Source organism: Apium graveolens, chromosome 7 (assembly GCF_009905375.1).
Source record: "Apium graveolens cultivar Ventura chromosome 7, ASM990537v1, whole genome shotgun sequence".
NCBI lineage: Eukaryota > Viridiplantae > Streptophyta > Magnoliopsida > Apiales > Apiaceae > Apium > Apium graveolens.
Window position 1 is genome coordinate 26,625,447 of NC_133653.1, and position 16,198 is coordinate 26,641,644.

At 37.0% G+C, this 16,198-nt stretch overlaps 1 long non-coding RNA gene across 1 annotated transcript; it reads left to right on the plus strand.

Annotated features, from left to right (window-relative positions):
• The first annotated feature begins 286 nt into the window (after positions 1–286).
• Positions 287–2,106, plus strand: LOC141670426 (uncharacterized). Its single transcript, XR_012554537.1, has 2 exons — positions 287–636; positions 784–2,106. It is a non-coding gene; the product is annotated as an uncharacterized LOC141670426 (long non-coding RNA).
• The last annotated feature ends 14,092 nt before the right edge of the window (positions 2,107–16,198 follow it).

Here is a 16,198-nt window from a genome sequence, read left to right on the forward strand (position 1 = left end):
CTGAGGGAAAAAAAAAAGGAGATAAGATTGTAGGATCCTAAACCTAGGCTGATACCATGTAGAAAATGTATTTTTGTTATTTGTAATTGATGTATAATCAGTACATTATATAGCAGGCTACAGGAATAATTAGAGGCAATATTACAGGAGATATTACAAGCCTATAAACTGAGGTAATTATAGAATCAAAACTGATCCTAAACTATAGCTGTATTTGAATATAACTGAGATAGGATCTGTGATTTAAATGTTGTGCTGATTCCGTGGAATTACTTTAACATATATGTATAAAATTTACATCTTATCAAATAGAAGTGATTAGTATTAATGTATGCAATGTCTTTAACATATGCACTAATTTCTTTGTGCTTGTAACACTGCAACATCCCTGTTTGATTATCATTGAATTTTTAAATGCATTTAAGTGGTCTTTTAGTCAACCCTTGTTCCCCGGAAAGAAAACAAGTCATATCGACTGGCAAACCATGCCATTATCTGCCTTCAAGTGTCTCCCCAGAATGTTAAGGTAGTCCAGGAAGGCGTTACGCTTTTACCAAGATGTTGGCATCTCTAATCATGGCAGATGCACAGAATGCTGGAATTGGTTGCAAGGCTGATAATACTGTTTTCAAGCATGTAAGTTCTATTGAATTTAAATTACAAAAAAAAATTCTGATTACCATATTAGTAGGTTGCAGAAATATCCGATGGATGCGATAGCAATACTGTTGTCAATTTGGATGAGACTTCTGAAAACATGTCTATACTTGTGTATGTTAACAGGTCAAATTTATTTGAGGAAGTTGAGGTCGCAGTCGCACACATGGTGATGATTGGTGATTCTCGTTCTCTACTTATTCGGCCAAGCAATATTATCCCTTGGGATAGTTGTTTTTTTGTAAGTTAAAGGTTGTTTAAATTTGATCTTTATATAATGATCTAGAATTAGGTGTGCCACTGCAAAGCTTGAAGAAACCGTAAACATCGACAGTTTGGAGCTTAATGCATCTTAATCTGGCCAGAGTTGGTCCTCACAAAATATTTCAGATGTAATTGATCCCGTAAATATTAGTCATGCAGTTTATTGAATTTTTTTTGTGTATTAAGCCGTCGTCATCTTCAAAAGGTATGCTGCCTTGCAATGTCATATTGCTTTACTGTTTGCAGAAATTTTCTTATTCAGTAACTTCTAAATATGGAAACCCTCCTCTTCTCCTATTTATTTGGTGTAATATTAGCCGATATTGGCAGGAATCGGAATCTATGAGGAGCTAACATATCAGAAATTCTGAAGGCTGAATTTGTGAGGCCTTTATTTAAGGTTTTGTTAACATTAGTCAACATGGTTTCATAAAAATATAAAACTGATTTTGTATGCCTTGGGTAGGACTTTATGAACCAGTGCAGATACCCCTTCTTCGTAGTGGTTATATAACATGAGAAAGGAACTAATTACACTTTTCCTATAAGAATTTGAATAATCTGGTTTCTAATTTATCATTTCCGGTGTAGCAGCAATGTTCTGTTGATAAGATTATATTCTGTAGAGCTTAATCACATACATTTGCTAATAGACCTGGAATGTTTTCAGGATATTGAAGATTTTAATCTAGAAATTCACTATTTGGCGTACTGGAACAACAAGCTTTTAGTATTGGTGTACCAGGAACTTTAACTAATCCTGCAGTTGCTGAAAATTACACTTGATCAAATTCTTCCGAAGAGTATACATCACCAACAATTTCCCGAAATAGATATATTGGAAACAGCATTACTGTTTAATCAAACCAAATAGTAATGATTTATTTGATGAGGAGTCTATCACAGTATTTACGAGGTTGTCGAGGATAGAAAACATGGAAGACTAAAAATATGAGTGTGGGCACTCACAACACTGATCGAGGAGTTCTGGACAACAGGAAATAACAAAATTCTCAAGGCCCTGGCTTAATTTTTTTTTCTCTGTAGAAGCTTTAGATAAAGGCCAATTCTTTCGGTATTTACCATTAAGATATTGATATCCCTAAGCTTGTTCAAGCTGCAAAATCGATGCTAGTTTCAGTTTTACAGAAATCTATCAACACCAGTATAGGCTTTTCGTCCCAATGTACATGCCTCCTGCTTATAAAATTGTTGTGTGTTTCCAGCACAATGCTTATTTAGAAATATACTAAACAGGGATACACATTATTGCAATAATTTCCAAATTACACGATATTAATCTAGTGATACATATTTTAGAAATAGCAACTTCAGCATAATATTCTTGATTAAAATTTGAAATCCAATACAGAAAGTGACAGAAGATATACTTATCAAGTTATCTACATTCAAGTTACAAAACTGCATATCAAGTGATAGGCAAGATATTCATGGATCCATCCATGCAGTGCCTACATTGCAACTAATTTCATGCTAGAAAATATTAGGTTGGACGCAGATTTGTCATGCAGTATTGAACATGCGTTCCATCCCTTCACTCTCTTATACTGATGCACGCCCTAAAACTCAACCTGTAATTCATTAAATTTCGTATAAATACTCTATGAAGTAACCTTCTCTTCTCAAAATTAACCTCTTTGTCATGGCTTCCATTATTCAATTCCCAGTCCTTGTACTCTTCCTCCTTTCTACTATGTACTTCTCGCTGACCGTTTCCAGGCCAGTGCAGGTAGACCTAAATGCCCATCCTGAGCACCGCCTCTCACCGGATTCTTCCACAAATCTTGATCAACAGTCAGTTTTTCCAGCACTATTGTCCGGAGACAAGTCAATGCCAGTGGAGTCGCAGCTACCTTCTTTTCTACACTTTTTAGGGCCGGTTATTTTTCCTTTACATTTTGGAAAGTTTAAGCCTGCTTTTCCATTTCCAATTATCCCAAAGTTTCCTAAATATCCACCTATTCACGATGACACTAATTTGCCAAGTAAGCCATCCGTTCCCTCTGGTGATCAATCATCTCCTCCTCCCATGCCTAGCCTCTCGGCCTCTCTGCCTATTGCAAAACATCCATGAAAGCTAGACTTCTTATATATGAGCAAGCATTGAAGATAGTAGTATCTTGGTGCATTTGTTATAACATATTATCAACTATATAAATGTTTAGGTTTCATTGTGTCCATTAATATTCCACCAGCTGAAAATATATATTGTGTCTTGGATCTTTTCAGCTGGCACTCCCATTTTCAGCCAATAAATAAACTAAAGTTTTAATCTTTTGTTTTAGTGAAGTTTCAAAGTTTGATACTAGTAAGTAGTGATTAATCTGCATGTTTACCTAGATTTTAAACAACTTCACAGTGACTTGAAACTTACAATATATTTGATCAACTATATAATTAGTAGTAATTCATAGAGAAAGTTGTGGGACATTCTGTTGGACACAATTTTAGCTATATACTTACTAATTGCTATCCATGATCTATGATCGTAAGTGTTTTATGATGCAATGTGTTTAAACGGAAGAAAATATAATTTCCCTCTTAATCAACTACCTTGCTCAGAGTACTCTTGAACAATTGACACTAATTGATCTACAAAAGATATAATTTCATAATGTAAAACTTTTTCATAATATAGAACTTTTTATTCGCCACGACAAACATAAATTTGAAACAATGTAACTAAAACAAACAAAACATAATATGGAAAGCCTTTAGCTGACCACATCTATCTTTCGATCTTCCAAGAGAAGAATGCGAAGACAGAAATACAAAAAGAGCCAAATAAGCTAACTGCAAACAAAATGAAAGTGCAAAAAGAAACACAACTAAGTGAACAAATGGACAGTCTTCTATTTTCCTGGAGGAGGTGTGAAGAAATTAGGTAGTGCAGGGAGTGACATTGGTGGAAATCCAGGAAGAGTTTGCGTAAATGGAAATGGAGGAAGTTCTGATAGTGGTGGTGGAAATGGAAGGAAAAATTTCTTATCAACAAATTTTTTGTCATTTGCTTCACTTCCAATTTCGACACTGGTCTTTTCGGAATTTGCATTCTGATCCCTGACCATTGGAATTTCATTCAAGTAACGGGCAGCTGATACAAAGTTGCTGCTCATAACCAAACTCAACAATAACATGACACTGAAAAATGTTGTAGCTGAACCCATTGTGTAGAGAATGAAGAGCAAGGAAGGGATTAACTTAGTAATCGAATGCTTGCTTATGGTATGATCAATTCGATGACAGATGACTGGCTTTATATAGGCACAAAATGGTGTACCAACATGTAAAATCTATTATAAGATTTCAGTAAAAAGTAATCGTATACTTAAATATTATTGGCAGCTTTAGCGACATTTTAATCATGTCTGCCGGCGATTGAACAGTATAACACATACATATACGAGACTCGCAATATACCTCTGCAAAATGCGAAAACAGCTAGTACAAGACGGCCGTTGTACAGATTCAAGTGCGTGTATATTACAACTCACGTTAATAACATGATACATGATTTATTAACCGAACACCACTTAGTTAGTGATCACAACCTTTTCGAATGTGAAATTGAAAGCTTTTGTCAAATGAAAAAGAGAAAGAAAAAAGAACCATACAATATTAAATCCTTAGAGAGATCGTTAGAAGTTCTAAAGGCTGCTAAAGTTACTGTTTCTGAAAGACTAAACCCAGAACGCTACAGTTAACACTCCACACATAGTTATCACGTGCCTTCATCTCAAAATAGTGAATTAAACACCGAATCAGCCTGGAATATGTAAAGAAAAATCTTGAAGGTAAAATATAGAAACAATGTGTGCTACAGAAATGTAGCTAGAACTGAAAAAGAACTATAACAAAAGATAATTAACCTCATCAGTCCTAGCTATTAACGATGATCATTCAATCATGGTGGGCTTATATGATATACGCAGCCCACCAGGCCCCCATTGACAAAACTAGCTATTTTCAACAGATTCTAGAACAAGGAGCTTGCCTTTTAGGATGAAATTTGATAGTGTGATGCCTCCAAATTAATTTCAGTTTATTATTGTATGCTAGTGGTCATTTGGGCTCATAAAATATATTATGCATGTCTTTAACATACTCCGAACTATTTACTTTTGGCAAGACTTAAAGGATTCAAAGACTATTTACTTTTGGCAAGACTTAAAGGATTCAAAGGCCCTTGAAATCACAGTGATACTCTATGCATGGAACTAATTGGTACAAAACTACAAATAAGGTAGACGCTTCTTCCAAAATCTTAAGACATAATGGAAGGAAATTTATCAAAAATAGATTTTTTTTATAAAATTATTTATGATTTTATCAATTTATGATTTTTTTTTGTAAAAATACTATTTTATTCAGAAAACATTTACAAAAATACGACTCTACATAATAGGTTGCATTTATTTGAAATTATGCAACTGCCTTAAGCTGCATTGCATTTTCGTTTACAAATAATATTGTAAATATGATTACAAATTTGCAGAATGTATTTTTGTAAATATTTTTTAAAATTCAACTTGCAGACGTAGTCGCAAAATGGTTCCAAAATTGGAAAATGTCTTTTTACAAATATTTTTAAAAAATGATAGTATTTTTGAAAAAAGTTGGCATTAGGAATGTAAACGAGTCAAACTATTCGTGAGTTACTCGAGTTCGGCTCGTAAACAAATTCAAATTTGGCTCAATTTAAATATCCCTGCTAAGGGTGGGATCTGGTCTTGGGCAACCCCGGTCCAATCCGATCCCAACTCAGCCCAGTCTAGGAACCCAACTAGGAGTGGACCTGGTCTAGGACAACCCCGGTCCAACCCGGTCCCAGCTCAGCCAAGTCTCGGAACCCAACTAGGAATGGACCCTAGTCTAGAACCACCCAGGTCTAGCCTAGTCTAAGAACAACGCGATCCTACAACCCATAAGCAAGAAATGTCAATATGGAGAAACACGTGAGGCACGAGTTTAGGCCCGAGTCTAGGCACGTGACAATGATAGCTATCAATGACCAATAATTGGAATAAACACGACACGTGTCAATACTCCCTTCGCACTTTCTAAGGTGGTCCTTACCTGGACACGTGTAAGAAATTCATTCAAGCCACGCGTCCTCCGCCTCGAGCAACGAACGACCCTGATCGAAAGGTACCTAACATAAACCCTATCCTTGTGTTATAAATAATCCAAGAAGAATGGGTTTAGGGGTTACACTCTCCTACACACTCTCATAAACTCATATACACATTTCATGTAAAACAGGGATGTTCAAAGATGCTATATCTATCTGGATTGCATGGGACATAGAATTGGAGAAACATGTGATTAAACCTAGATAATAGACGTATGTTTTGTCTTATCATACATATAACTTGGTGATATATAAACCAAGAGTAGCAAGAGTTGAAATAAGAGATTAATTTGACACAGTCAATACAAGCAAGAACAAGAGAGCATTTGTAAGCTGTATCTTTAGCACTCTTAAGTTCAGTTTTTTTAGAACTCTTGTAAGCAGCTGTGTGCTTTTGCATCACAAAGATCTTTTACTTATATATATATATATCTCTGGTGGAAAAATCAATCCACCAGAAAGTTTTTAAACATCCTTGTTTATTTACTTTATGTTTGAATACTTGAATATTTCTTATCCGCAACTAGCTTATTCAAACACTACTATATATATATATTCATAAGAAGTTTTTTTTTAATTTCCAAAAGAAACCGGAATTCCATTCAACCCCCCTTATGTAATTCTGTTGTTATATTGTTTGGGAATAACAATTGGTATCAGAGCAAGCTCTTGACACACTAAGAGTTTAAAGATCAAAACAACTAACAACATGAGCAGGAAGGATGTTGTTATTCCCAGTGGACTGACAATGAGATTTACAGAAGGGGGGTTGAATGTAAATCTCAAAACTTTTTCAAGTTTTGAGTAGTTTCTAAGGCTAAGTGTTTTAGTGAGCAAATGTGTGTGAATGGATTGAAGCTAATACAGACAGATATATATTCAAACACAAATGTAAAGAACACAAAGAACTTAAAAACTTTTCTGGTGGATTTGTTGTTCTAACAGAGATGTGTTATTTCAGAAAATCTGTGATTCAAAGAATTAAATCACGGCTGCTTCCTAGTACAAACTAGATGATTTTCTCTCTGGATTTTTCTAAACAGCTCTGGAAAATTCACACCTAATTACTAGCTGCTACTTGGTTTATATATCACCAAGTTTACAAGTGAAGACAAAACTGTAAAATACAATTAAAAAGGCTCTTCACATGTTTCTTCTTCATTTCTCTTTCCAATGCAATTTAGGCTTAGCTGTTGATCTTTGAATACTTCCTTGTTTGCACCAGAATGGAAATGCTGCATTTTCTTGATTCCTCCTAGAGGCTTCCACATTCCAGTTTGTCTCTGTCAACCCATGTGCCTCTGTTAGCTTATGAATTTTCACTATCAACTGCTAATGAACTAAGCATCCGTTGAAGCTTTCATCCGTTGATGCCTTATCCGTTGAGGCTTTAATCCATTGAAGCTTTATCCGTTGATGCATTATCAGTTGAAGTCTTTATCCATTGAAGCACTTATCCGTTGATGGATATTATCCGTTGAAGCATTAGAGACATCCGTTGAAGCTTTGTTTCTTATCCGTTGAAGGTCTTCAATATCAGTTGATACTTCTTCACTTATACAAAATTATAAGGCATGAAATATTTACAATTAGCCCTCCTATTTGCATATCCACTAGTAGTCAACATGACTGATACTTTCCTACAACATCTAAGAATTACAACTTGAATCCAGAGAATGAAATGTGCTACAATACTAAACTTATTGCTAAGTAAAGCTACTCCTTCAACGGATAGCCAAGATGGTCTTATCCGTTGAGGCTACAAACACTAGATTTCTACTTAAGTGTTTTGTTTAACTTATCATCAAACTAATACATATATTCCTAACAATCTCCCCCTATTTATGTCTACTAGAACTGTAGGCATAAATTTGGGTTTAGCTTGATGATAACAAAACACTTGACAAATATATTAACCGTAATAAAGCAGAAATTCAAAAGTGCTGCAAAAATGTGTATGCTGAGATGGAATTGAAGAATTACATTGTTTCCAAGGGTGCTCCTTTAGCCTGAGCAGATTAATTTCTTTTCCTTTGATCCCTTGTTTTCTTTCCTAGCCTCCTGTCATTCTCCTCTATTTGAAGTTGAAGTTGTCTGTAGAACTCAGCTGCATCTTCTTCATTGATGTCCAACTTAGATTGCATATCCTTGAGAGTTTCATTATTGGCAATCTTGAGCTGATCTTCAAGTCTGAAAAATCTTCTGACTCCTTTGTTATCTCTGAACTCCATCAACCAATGAGGTGATTTGTGAACTGTAATTCCTCTTTCTTGAATGAGTAATGTTCTAGGCAAGGCATTGGGCTCCCACCAAGTTTTCCTTATGTTGGCAATCTTGTTGAGAATCTCAGTCTTGGCAGTCCTGGTAAAGCCAGAATCCCTTTGTATGGCTGAGTAGACTCTAACCAAGGTAGAGTAGCCTTCATTCAGAATCCTGTAGAGAGGCCAAGTCCTTTCCCCACTCCCTTTGTATTTGAACACTAGTCTTTCTTGTAGCTGTCTGTAGGCAGCTATTCCCCTTACTTCCTCCAGCTCATCCAGATAGAGTTCAATGTCTGAAAATTCTTTTATGTCACAAATGTGAACATAATCATCCTTAGAGGCTTGTGGCTTAGGCTTAGGCTTCTGAGTGAATTTGATTGAGGTTTTAGAGGGTGTTGATTTGATTCTTCTTTTCTGCTTCTTTGATGGTGGAGAAGAGGTTAAGAAGGTGGGCAATTTGATGGTGTCCCAATCAATTGGTTCCTCCTTAGGAATGATTGTTTCACCATGAATGTTTATGAAGGGGTCAGGCACAATGGGTTCAGGAATAGAAGGTAGTGGTTTGGATTTTGATTGAGTTTCTTCAGTCTCATCTACCATCTTTCTCTTTGCATTGGCCTTCTTTCTGTTCCCTTTCTGCCATTCCTCTCTTTTCTTCTTTCTTCCATATCATTATCAACCATGTCCCCCATACCTTCATCTTCACTTTTGTTTTCAATTTCTTTCTTTTCTTCAGCTTGACTTGACTTTAGCTGTTTTTCAAGCTTTGCTTGTGCTCTTTTGTCAGCCTTTAGCTTTTTGGCTTCTTCCTTCAACCTTCTGGTTTCTTCCCTCTTGGCTATTGAGAATTTGGGATGTCCTTGCATCACACAGATGCTCTTTCCCTCTCTAAAGATAATAGCCATGTTCCCCCTTATAACTACATCCATGGTCTCTTTGTGCTTTGTGATACTTCCACCCAAAACCTTGTCTTCATCAGGCTTTGGAGGAGGAAAATCCACTTCTTTCATCTGAGCAAGGCTTAGAGGATTCTTTGTAGAGTCCTTATTGGATCTGTTGTTGGGCTTGAGAACCATAGGTTTCAGATTCTTGGAAGAAGTCTCTCCAACCGTATTCCTCCTTACTGGCTTGAGCTCCATAATAATTGGTTCCACCTTTGTGCTATGCTTCACAAATTGTGATTTAGAAGTTGTAGAACCAAAAATTTGTTGCATCTTTTCATCAATTTTCCTCCTTTGCTCTTTGACTTGCAATTCAGCTCCTGCTATCTGGATTAGATCAATTCCATCAAGCTTTCCTTTGATTTGAATAGTTGGAGAAGTGGTGATGGCAGGAACTAGCACTTGAGATATTTGAACTGTTATTGATGGCTCTCCTTCCCCTTCCCCTTTATTCTCCCCCTTTTTGTTATCATCAAGGGTAGGGGTCAAGCCTTGTGCTTTTGCCAGTTGTATTAGTAGATTTGTCTGAGTTTGTTGATTCTGAAGAATGGTGACCATAGAGTCTTCAATGATCTGAACTCTGTCTTCCAACCTGGCCAGCCTCTTGTCAGCATCAGATGCTTTCCTCAGTCTTTCCAACAAATCTTGCATAGTACCATAAGGCATGACTGAATCCATCTTCTCAGCATTGTAGGATTTCAGATCAGCAATGTCCTGTTTGAGTTCATCCACACTTAGATTCTGTTTGAAATACTGCAACTGCAAGAGATGCAGAGAGTCCAGATGAGCTTGAAGAATTGCCTTGGTACCAGCATCTGTAGTCTCCTGAAGGGCCTTCTGAATAGTCATTACTTGCCTGACCAAAGTGACACCAAACTCTCCTGGTGTAGATGCCTTTGCCCATGCCCAATCAGGGAGATCTGGAAAACTTGGGACTGCTTCTCCCCCTAAGTTCATGCTCCCATCCAAAGAATCAGAGTCATCATCATTAGAATTTACTTTAAATTCTTCAGATGGCTCACCAGCTTGAGAAGGCAGCCTGTTACCAGCAACTTTGTCTCTGAGAAGAGATTCTGAAGTGTGTACAATGTTTAAAGTCTGTTCTGCCTCCATATTGCCCTGAGCAGCCAATAATTGATAGGCTGGAACAGGGTGAGTAAAAGTGTCAGCATCCAAGGAAATGTTATCAATTACAGCTTTGTAATGTTGCTGAAATTGTCTTTCCTTTTCTGCATCATCCACTATCATTGACTCACTAGCAATGGCTGGATCCACCCTTATAGCTTCTGTACCTGCCTTTCTCTCATTTTCTCTATTTTCTTGCATCAGGGACTCCCCCTGGCTCACACACACCCTCACCCTCACCTTCTAAGGTGGCACTCCCCTCACTCACTTTTGCCATGCTGGAAGAAATAGCATGCATATGGTGACTCTCAACCTCTCCTTTTGCCTGGGAGCAACCCAGCCTCTCACTCAAATTGTCACTCCCTTCCCTCAAACCTAAAAGTGATTGTACAGTAACCATGTCCTCTACAGTTGGAATTGTTTCTGTTATATGTGTAGAGACCATCAACGGATAGGGAGTATCCGTTGAAGTGGAAACTGATGGTATCAACAGATAACTGCTGTTAAGCTTATCCGTCGAAGAACAACCACTTGTCAACGGATGAGAGATATCCGTTGAAGAAGGAAAAGATGTAGATATAGAAAGTAACATAATTGTTGAATCTGTGTGAATTGATTTTAAGTGAGGTGACACAGATTCTTCAACTATATCTGAAAGAATTGGCTGATGATCCAACAAATCATCTAAAAGATGATGATCATCAGGTTTTGAGTGGGGCTCCTCCCTGAGTTTTAATGAGGGAGAATCGGGAATTGATATGAATATCATATCCACATCCAGAGAGGGTGATGGAGAGTTTGATGATTGATGTGTTTCTATTATGAGAGAATGGGGCTGTGACTCCACATTTGCTGGAATCACATCAAGCTGAATTTGAGAAGGCAAAGATACAGGTGGATGTATCTGTGCTGTGTGTGCCCCTTGTATGGAAACTAGGGTCTTGGCCTTCTTCTTCCTTGAAAAGGCTTTGATCGGTGAATGTGTGGCTTCAGTGTCCCTCCCTCTTTTGTTCTGTGTCCCTGGTTGGGGACTATTTTCAATAGTTGCACCCTTTTGGGAGGATGCAACTAGGGATGTGTTTGACTCCTTTTGAACCACCACAGTCTGTTGAGAGACTGTGGCTTGGCTGGCTGGGGTACCACTCACCTCTCCCACCTTATCCTGGGGGGTTTCTTGATGTTCACCCCTCCCCTCACCACTCACACCCTGTTCACTCCCTTCAGGGTTTATGGTAGTTGTTACAACTGTTGTCTTTTGAGAAACAACAGAGGTGGTTTTCTTTGACTTGTGTTTTGAAATTTTAGTTTTGGTGGCTTTGGTAGGAACCTGTTTGGACAAAGACACAGATTCCATTGCCACACTGGAAGGCAAAGAAACAACGGGGTTGGAAACAGTAGGAGTTATAGAAGTGTTTACCTCACTTACCTGTGGTGCATTCATGATTGGCAAATATACCAATGGCACCTGGCTGTTGAGGTTCATTCTCAAAAGGTCTGCAAGGACCCTTTTCTCTTGTGCCCAGCATTTGAGTTTATTGTTCTCATTTGATATAACCAATCCTTCAGCAACATGGTTAGCCAATAACATAAAGAATCTAGCATAGTAGATGTTATGTGGTCTATTAGCTTTGTTACCTAATCTGGAACCTAATTCTAGCATGACACAGTTGCTAAAATTAAAGTACCTATCAGAAATTAACATATAGAGCATATTAACAAGAGATGAAGTTATGGCATCAAAATTGCTAATCTTCCCTAAGAAAACCTTGATAAAGGCATCTCCAAGAAAAGTCCATTCTTTCCTAAGGCCCTTCCTTCTAATACTACCTAAACTAGCAGAATCAAAAGCATAGCCTATGGAATCTAACATAGCAGATACATCTTTATCAGTGTGTGGTGTCATGGCATTATTCTCAGGAAACTTAAAGCAAGACTGTATATCATCACAATTAATGCAATAATCCTTACCTTTGAGAGAGAAGGAAATAGTCATATATGTGGAGTTGAACTCTGCAGTTGTCCAAATCTCCTTAATCACCTCACAGTAGATGGTTGGGGCTTCCAGCATTGCATAGCTTAGTTTGCAGTTTTTGATGAAGTCCATCATCTTGTGATAATCAGAATGGGCTTCATTCTTTTCAACCAAGGCTACGAAATTATTCTTTTCATAAACAAATCCAGATTGAGACATAATTTTGACTACTGTGCCATTGTTGTGAGTAGAGGTTACAGAGAAAAACTTGAGAATTTTGGGAGAGAAGGAGAATAAAAATTGCAAGAAAGCGTAAAGTGAAAATTAGAATTCAATGGGCTTTTATACTTTCTTGAATTAAAACGTAAATAAAAGGATTAAATGATACTTTTAAATAAATTACAGCCGTTTAAGAATAAAGAAAACTGTAGAAATTCTGAAAACTGCCTTTAATACAAATATATACAACAGTGTATATCTGTATCAACGGTTAAGTAAAAGAATCAACGGCTGTGACTCACTTAAAGTAACTGATGTGACACTTCAACGTATAAGGTAAATAGTTATCCGTTGATGATCAACATTATTTTATCCGTTGAGGGATAAAATTACCAGAAATGTATTTGTCTTTCAACGGATAATGAACATCCGTTGATAGAACAATTTTGGATTTCAACGGATAGGGAATCTCCATTGATAGAATAAGTCTTACTTAAAGTCAACTTTGTTCTTGCAGCAAATTCATTTCAGGCTTCAAGGAAGATTATATAGAGGACATAAATTTATGAATAATTAAGCATACCTAGCTCAATTACTAATCTTGTGAATGTTGATTCATCAAGTGGCTTGGTAAATATGTCTGCAATCTGCTTTTCACTTGGAACAAAATGAAGTTCCACTGTACCTTTCATCACATGTTCCCTAATGAAGTGGTACTTGATGTCAATGTGCTTGGTTCTTGAGTGTTGCACTGGATTTTCAGTAATGGCAATGGCACTTGTGTTGTCACAGAATATAGGAATTTTGTCAACAGTTAGTCCAAAGTCAAATAGTTGATTCCTCATCCATAGTATATGTGCACAGCAACTACCAGCAGCAATGTACTTAGCTTCAGTTGTTGATGTAGAAACAAAATTTTGCTTCTTGCTGAACCATGACACAAGCTTGTTCCCTAGAAATTGACAGGTGCCAGTTGTACTTTTCCTGTCTATTTTGCAGCCTGCATAATCTGCATCTGAGTAGCCAATTAGATCAAAACCAGACTCTCTAGGGTACCAAATTCCTAGATTTGGAGTCCCTTTGAGATATCTGAAGATTCTTTTAATAGCCACTAAGTGAGATTTTTAGGGTCAGCTTGAAATCTAGCACAGAGACATGTAGAAAATATTATATCAGGTCTACTAGCAGTTAAATATAAAAGTGAGCCAACCATGCCTCTATAACTTGAAATGTCCACAGACTTTTCAGTCTTGTTTAATTCAAGCTTGGTGGCAGTGGCCATGGGAGTTTTTGCAGATGAACAGTCCATTAAGTCAAACTTCTTTAAAATATCATAAATATATTTAGTTTGACTAATGAAAATTCCACCACTAACTTGTTTAACTTGTAAACCAAGAAAATAAGTTAGCTCTCCCATCATGCTCATTTCATATTTACTTTGCATTAACTTAGCAAACTTTTTACAAAGTTTATCATCTGTAGATCCAAATATAATATCATCTACATAAATTTGAACAAGTATTGTAGAGCCATTAACATTTCTAAAGAAAAGAGTTTTATCAACAGTACCTCTTGTGTAGTGATTATCTAGAAGGAATTTTGACAAAGTCTCATACCAGGCTCTAGGTGCTTGCTTTAGTCCATAGAGTGCTTTCAACAGATAATACACATAGTCTGGAAAGTTTGGATCTTCAAACCCTGGAGGTTGGCTTACATAAACTTCTTCCTCCAATTCCCCATTTAGAAATGCACTCTTGACATCCATTTGATAGATTTTGAAATTGGCATGGGCTGCATAGGCTAGAAAGATTCTGATGGCCTCAAGTCTGACAACTGGAGAAAATGTTTCATCAAAATCTATTCCCTCTTGTTGAGAATAACCTTTAGCAACCAATCTGGCTTTATTCCTTATGACAATGCCATTTTCATCCATCTTGTTTCTCAATACCCATTTTGTGTCAATAGAACTCTTGTTCTTTGGCTTGGGTACCAGCTTCCATACTTTGTTCCTCTCAAATTGGTTTAGCTCCTCTTGCATTGCTAAAATCCAATCTGGATCCAATAGAGCTTCTTCTACTCTCTTAGGTTCCTCCTGTGATAGAAAGCTACTATACAGATATTCATCTTGAGTAGCCCTTCTAATTTGCACTTTAGATGTAGCATCACCAATGATCATTTCAAAAGGGTGATTCTTGGTCCATTTCCTTTGAGGTGGTAGATTAGCTCTAGATGAGGTTGCCTCAGTATTGTCATGATGTGAGATAGAATGTTGATTGGTTGAAACTCCCCCTGAGTTGCTGATCCTTTGAAAGGAATTGGGAGCTCTATCAACTGATGAAGTGAATTGATTATCCGTTGACAGACTATGATCAACGGATGCTTCATTATAAACTTCAACGGATGATGCACTTTGTCTTTCAACGGATGCTGCATTACTTCTTTCAACGAAAGCTGAATTATGACTTTCAACTGATGCAGCATTCTGTGCATTATCCAAAGGCAGATTTTGAATTCTTCTTAAGATGCCTTCTTCATCATTCTCATCTTCACTATCATCACAATATATCTCAATATTGTCAAATTTGAGTCCTTCATGACGTCCCTCATCTGTTAGTCCATCAATCTTTTTATCATCAAACACAACATGCACAGATTCCATGACAATGTTGGTTCTTAGATTGTAGACCCTATATGATTTTCCAGCAGAATAACCAACAAATATTCCTTCATCAGCCTTTGCATCAAACTTCCCTTTGTGATCAGATTGATTCCTTAAGATGTAACATTTGCAACCAAAGACATGCAGAAAGTTTAAAGTTGGTTTTCTTCTCTTGAATAATTGATAGGGAGTCATGCCTTTTGCCTGATTGATTAGAGAAATATTCTGAGTGTAACATGCACAGTTAACAGCCTCAGCCCAAAAGTAAGTTGGGAGTTTTGACTCTTCAAGCATTGTCCTTGCAGCTTCAATTAGCGATCTGTTCCTCCTTTCCACCACACCATTTTGTTGTGGGGTCCTTGGAGCTGAGAACTCATACATGATCCAATTTTCTTCACAGAACAACTTCATGGTTGAATTCTTGAACTCAGTTCCATTGTCACTCCTAATATTCCTTACATTGAAATCAGGATGATTGTTGACTTGCTTGATATGATTGATAATGATTTCACTAGCTTCATCCTTTGATCCAAGAAAATAAACCCATGAAAACTTTGAGAAATCATCTACAATCACTAGGCAATATTTTTTCCTTGAAATTGACAATACATTGACTGGTCCAAAAAGATCCATGTGTAGCAGTTGTAATGGTTCATCAATTGCAGATTCAAGTTTCTTACTGAATGATACTTTCTTTTGCTTTCCTTTTTGACAAGCATCACACAGTCCATCCCTTGTGAATTCTACTAGAGGCATTCCTCTAACTAAGTCCTTTTTGACTAGATCATTCATTGTCTTGAAATTCAAATGGGACAGCTTTTTGTGCCATAGCCAACTTTCAACTGAGCTTGCTTTGCTGAGAAGACAAGTAATAGATTCTGTATCTGTAGAGTTGAAGTCAGCTAAGTACACATTCCCTTTTCTAACTCCAGTTAGAACCACTTTATT